Source organism: Crotalus tigris, unplaced genomic scaffold, assembly GCF_016545835.1.
Source record: "Crotalus tigris isolate CLP2741 ecotype Arizona unplaced genomic scaffold, ASM1654583v1 scf7180000024342.5246164, whole genome shotgun sequence".
Classification (NCBI taxonomy): Eukaryota; Metazoa; Chordata; class Lepidosauria; order Squamata; family Viperidae; genus Crotalus; species Crotalus tigris.
In genome coordinates, this window is record NW_024100512.1 from 4,449,498 (window position 1) to 4,456,098 (window position 6,601).

Below are 6,601 nucleotides of genomic sequence, written 5' to 3' on the forward strand. Positions count from 1 at the left end.
CTGGCTCTCTTTCCTTCGAGACTTTCTTGCAGTCTTTTTAACCGCTTGCGAAGTTCAAAGAGTTAAAGAGGGAGAGTCCAGCATCCTAGAAAGGCAAGAGTTAGTTATGTCACTTCCTTCCCAACCGGCCACAGCGGCCCAACGCTGAAGTGCATAGAGTTCCTTTCTCTTTGCAGAGGGATTTTCTGTGAATGGAAAGTGCTCATGGAACAAGGAGAGACGGAGCATTTCCCATGTGGGGCCAGGAGGGGGCGCTCACGTTTCCCTTGATCAGGAAGCCTTCTCAACGTGCTTTAGGGCGGCAATGCTATACTTCAGTAGAGTGTTGTATTTCAAGCTTATGGCCATTCACTCACTCACTCACACTCTCACAGCCCTGGAAAATAGCCACACTTTCACCCACACACTGAGGCACAAATGGTTCTTTAAAATACAGTTACAACGTATATATTTGTTCTTTTTCACATGTACACACACTTCCACATTCATCATCCACACTTACCCAAGTCCTTCTCAACTAGGCTGGCTGGCACTAGCCAGAAGGACAGAAGCTGCCAGCTACCAACTCTAGATGAAGAACAATTCAAAAAGTGTGTGTACTTCAGGATTCTTTTTCCCCCAAAAAATTCCTTGCTTTGCTGATTCATCAGATAGACAGTTATTCTTGTTGATTTTCAAGCCTGGTAACTGTTGATGGGATTTGGAGAGAGCTTTCACATCAGCTCTTGTCCAATTTCTTTTGTCTGGATTGAGTGACATTTTTTACTTTCTTTCCTTAGTGACTTAGGTCCTTCTTATCTAAGACGGAACCTGGATGAGAACTTGGGATGCATCTCTTCCTTCTTCAGTTCCCTTTGCACTGGAAGAATCTGGCCACTTATCCTGGCCCTTTCTGGATCTCTTTCCTTCCCTAGCTGGAAACGAACCAGGAAATTCTTCTGACACTTTCCTTAGTGACTTAGTTCCTTCTTATCTATTGCTAAAATTGAACCTGGATGCGAACTTGGGATGCATCTCTTCCTTCTTCAGTTCAAGAACCCTCCCTTTGCACTGGAAGAATCTGCCCACTTATCCTCTGCCCTTTCTGGATCTCTTTCCTTCAAGAGTTCTGCGCAGCTCAAATGCTCAGAGCGTGAACATAGCATCCTAAAGAGGATCCTGAATTACATTACATTACATTACATTACATTACATTATAGTACAGTACAGTACAGTAAACAGAATAAGGGAAGGAGGGAATAAGGGAGTATAGAGGAATGATTGATGTCTTCCTTATGATATAATGGTTCCGTTGTCTGATTTTCATTGGCTAACAAAGTTTATAAAGCAATGCTACTAACTTTATAAGGTGTGGCACTTCCGGATGTAACTCTGCCAGGGTTCCAGATTGCTTGCCATCCAGCTGTTTTATTTGATCAATTAAAGCACTGTTTCGTCAAGAAGCCTCCGTTTGAGTTGCCTGATTAGACTTTTAATGGTATCTCATATTTAAGTAAGGGCCAGTGACCTTACAATAATAAAAGATGCAGAGGCTCATTATTAACAATCAACCTATAATAATTATAAATAATCCAAAGGGCCAAAAGGCAGCCAGAACAGAAAAGTAGTTTGTGCTGGGGCTGAGAAAGTAATATAGGGGCCCTCCTTTTGAAACTTGGAGTACATCAACCTATGCAACTGTTGCTGATATGCAGTCTGAGGTTGCCTCCTGTGATGGTTGTGCCCACTGGGGACAAAGGTCCTAACATGCTTAAATCTAGAAAAATCCAAGACGGATCTCGAATGCTGAAGCAATGGTCAGTCTGCAGAAAGTGAAGAGAATAAACGATCAAATGGAAAAAAATAATTATGTCTAGTATGGATGAATGATGGAGGTGAAAAGGAATGCAAGAGAGAAAGTGAATGTAAGGACCCACCCCACTTTGCATCTTAAGAAGACAGAACTCTTGGAATAATTCTTCCAACAGGAATCCTTTATTAAGAGAAAATGGTTGCAGGCATGCTAGACAGGACTTGGGGTTCAAGCTCTTCCATTCAAGGTTTTAAGGGGTTCCCCAGTAGTCCCACCCAATCAACCCCCCTTCCAGTGATAGTTTCAAGTATCACAATTCCGCCCCCTTTCTTCTTTCTTCCGTCTGGATGGGGACTTCAGATAACTACATGAAAGGCAACTACCCTCCTTTGGTATGCTAACGCTTCGAGGTTACAATAAACACACATTCAGCATTCCGCTCTTTGAAGTGTAAAGAAGGAAGTGAGGGCCATAAAACCCCTTTGTTCTCCCCCTTCACTCCCTCTTATGGCAGAATCCAGAGAAGGCAGAATTGGGAGTTTCTATATTTGATAATTTAAAGATGAAATATAATTGGATTCTGACATCCGGCCCCTCTTAACAATAAAAGAGATCCACCTGAAAGAAAACACAAGTATAAAATTTAGTCAGGCTTGTTAGGATACTCTGTGTGAAACTTCTTCAATAGCTTCGGGGCTCTGACATGACGTTTATGGACCCACTCATTTTGTTAGGGAGGTAGGTGTTTCCAGGCAACTAGGTACTGAGTTGCCCCATGATATCTCCTAGAATCAAGGGCATTCCATACCTGGGGTCACCACAAACGTTAAGTCCTCTTCATGGTTGCCCAGGGAGAGGTGTATTGGCAGAGTGGCTAGGGTAGCTGGCACCCCCCCCCCCTGCTATGGATCCATCTAGCTGGCCAAATGAGATTGGTTGTTCCAGTCTCCTGGATGGGATGCCCAGATTCCCCACTAGTGTTGGGCTAATGAGGCAGTGGGTGCAGCCAGAGTCTATTAAGGCTTTCACCTTCACAGCTTCGGGCATGGGGGGGATTAATATAGTCACTGTTTTGAAGATGGGTGTGATGCGTCCACTTACCAGGGGTTCGCCTTCCGAGCTGTCATCTGAGGCATCCACCATCCCTGTGGTGTAGGCTGGAGTTCTTTCCCCTTGGTGAGCAGAGGTGGGGGTTTCTGCAATTTCCATCATTTTCATGGCTGTTTCTTTTGGCTTAGCTGAATACCCTCTGGGTTTGTTGATTGGGGATCTGTCTGGGTTGTGCTGGGGGGCCTTTGAGCGGCATTCTACAGCTCGATGCCCTTCTCTTCCGCACTTGAAACACCCCATTTGCTTCTTGGCTGTATCTGATGATTTCACCGGTTGGTGTGTCAGCTCAGGCGGGGGGCGGCTCCATTGTTTTCTTCGGCGGTGCCTCTTCAATATGTCGATCTCTGCTTCCTCTGCCAAGACGTACCATTCCTCAAGTCGATGTGGGTCCCCTCGGGGCAGGCAAGCATCATATAGATCATAGTTTAGTCCGTCTTTGAAATGGCCAAGGAGGATGTCTTCTGGCCAATTCAGTTTGCTGGCAATGGCCCGGAATTCTTGTGTATACTCGGCCACTGGGCGTTTGCCTTGCCTCATCGTTGTTATTCTTTCACGGGCTTTGCGATCAGCCAGGGGGTCTTCAAATCGTCTTCTCAAAGAGGACATGAAACGGTTGAAGTTACTGAGTTCTGGGGCATTGGAGTCATGCAAGTTCACTACCCAATCCGCAGCTGGTCCATCCAGGGCAGATTGCACGATCCGGATGCGGGCTTTGTCGCTGGGAATGTCCTGCCCATATTCCTCCATGTAGCTGAGTACTTGGGTTAGGAAAAACCCCAAGCGTGTTGGCTCCCCTTTGAATTTCACCTCCAACGGTGGACGTCTTGGAATGGATCGGTGCCTCCGTTGTGGGTGGTAGTGTCTTCCGTCCAGATTGCCATCTGTGGTCCGGTAGGGGGTGGGGGCTCCTGGATCAGTAGATGTCCCTGGGGTTGCAGGTTCCACGTCCCCCTCGGTGTCTCTCCCTTTGTGGCTCCAGGACCTGGGGCGGCCGTAGGGCTCAGTATTCTCCTCTCCTAGGGAGCTGAGAGTTCTCTTCATCAGGTCAATAGCTTTCTCTAGGATCCAGTCTGAGTACGGTACCCAGCTTCCTCCCTCTTCACTTGCGTGCAGGGATTTCTCCATCTCCTGCTTCCATTCTGGTTGCTTGGTCCCCCGTCTCAGGGTCACCTTTCTTGATTCCTTTCTCCACTCACTTTTCTTTCCAACGTTCATCGACCAGCGAGGCTTGTGGTCCTGTGTCTCCACCACTTCTTCTCCCGAGGAATCTGACCTCTCAGATCCCAACATCTGGCAAGGTTCCAACTGGGTCAGCGGCTCTCTTTCCAGGGAGTTTTCCCCCTCTTTCTCCAGTGTCTGATATGGTAAATTTTTTTGCAAAATCCCCCGGCAAGGGTCTCCCTTCCAGGTGGATTAATTTTGCAAAAAATTTACCATGGGAGTTTCTATATTTGATAATTTAAAGATGAAATATAATTGGATTCTGACAGTGAACAAGAGAAATGAGATTGCAAGATATCCATGGGAGGACTGTTATTTAACTAAACAAGAACCAAACAAATTTAACAGTTGAAGGTTGCAATTATATTGAGAACGTTTCTTGGATTCCAACCAATTTTAAACCCTGTTCTGCAGCTTGTTATTCTTGCCTAAAAAAAAAAATATTTTTTGTCCTGCTGTGTAGTTTTGTCTCATCCAGTTTCCTTTGCCTACATCTCTGAAGGCCATCACTTCTGATGGATTTCCTCATTTTTGTGCAACCTAACTTCTATTAAAAACCATATTGCAATTAGCTAAAAATTGATGAGCAGGACCACCCAGTGAGTCTAGAAGGTAGAACTCTAAATTCTGAATCACGCATCGGTACATCAAACCCAAAGATGAAATTTCCCTGGAATCATGAGCCCTATAAACACAAAACTACCCCATCTTACAGAGATTCATCCTTCTGTTGCTTCCCATCTAATCTCTAGGTCAGCAATTCCACCACATCACCAGTTTTCCCTAGAGACGTGTATATTAACTGGGTATAGGAGTCCCTGTGGATTTTACTCTGGTAGGGGGGCGGTGCTCATCAGCGTTTCAAGCCCCTCGAGCCAGTACTGTCCAAAGACATTTCTGCGGTCAAGTGGCCAACATGGTGTCACAGAGCACTGTTGCGTTCTCACTGAAGTGGTATTATTTATCTACTGGCATTTGCATGCTTTCAAACTGCTATGTTGGCAGGAGCTGATGCAAGGACAGGAGCTCATCCCATCACAGGGCACCTGGGTCTTGAATCTGGGCTGACAGTTTTCCACCTGACAAGCCTAGCGTCTTAACCACTGAGCCGCCATCCTGCCCTATAACTAGGTATAATAATATGTAAGTCAGAGCTGAAGAAACTTCTTGGAAGAGAAGCAAAACGTCTTCAAAAAAAAACAAGAAAGTCCAGCTGCTTCTTGAAAAAGCACCTTTGGGACATCCATGGAGCACACACAGAATAAATATCTCTCTGGACAGATATATCCATAATGATCCATAAGTGCAACTACTGCAATGTCTACATTGCAACCTGGCCAGAAAGTGATTGCCGAGGACCTCAATAGTTTGCTTCCCTGAAGGATCTCTGCAATTGGAGGGTACCAGCCCTTTCAGGCAAGCAAGGCCAAGAATTGGGCACCACAAAGCCTATTGGGGCTCTAGTCTAGGGTATTGTTGTGAGGTATAATAACAGAAAGTTGAAAGCCTGTCAAGAGTTTCCCACTTATCTCTTTTATGGGATGCAGAACCAAGAGAGCATTATTGTGAGCCTCTTGAGTACAAAGAACACTAATTTCCATTTTCTGTCTGTTCCTTTGATCTCTCTGTTACCTTTATACAGGGGTGTGGTTTCTACAGAATCGTTCTTAAAAATAGATGTTTGGAGAGGAGTCTTATATTATCAAAAGCACATGGATTGACAAGGCTTCTTATCAGGATGGACATAACAGCCTCCTTCCTCCTGGCTTCTCATGGGAAATGTACCTTTTCTCCCCTCTATGTATGAGCACCTGCCCTGCACGCAGAATCCACCAGAGGCTATTCCGCACAGAGAAGGCAACACAATGGCCTTCATCATTGAGCCACTGGAGGGCAAATGCCACAAAGTGCTTTCCAGAGGGGAGATTGAAAGGCATTGACATCAGAGGGTCTTGCCTCTTTAGGATGCTGTATTCACTCTCTGAGCATTTGAGCTGCGCAGAACTCTTGAAGGAAAGAGATCCAGAAAGGGCCAGGATAAGTGGGCAGATTCTTCCAGTGCAAAAGGAGGGCTCTTGAACTGAAGAAGGATGAGATGCATCCCAAGTTCTCATCCAGGTTCCGTCTCAGCAATAGATAAGAAGGAATTAAGTCACTAAGGAAAGAAAGTAAAAAATGTCACACACTTTTTGAATTGTTCTTCATCTAGAGTTGGCAGTTGGCAGCTTCTGTCCCCCTGGCTACTGCCAGCCAGCCTAGTTGAGAAGGACTTGGGTAAGTGTGAATGATGAGTGTGGAAGTGTGTGTACATGTGAAAAAGAACAAATATATACGTTGTAACCAGTAAACGTCTGTTATTTTAAATTCACTGAGTCTCCCTGTATTTGAAAGAACCATTTGTGCCTCAGTGCGTGGGTGAAAGTGTGGCTATTTTCCAGGGCTGTGAGAGTGTGAGTGAATGGCCATAAGCTTGAAATA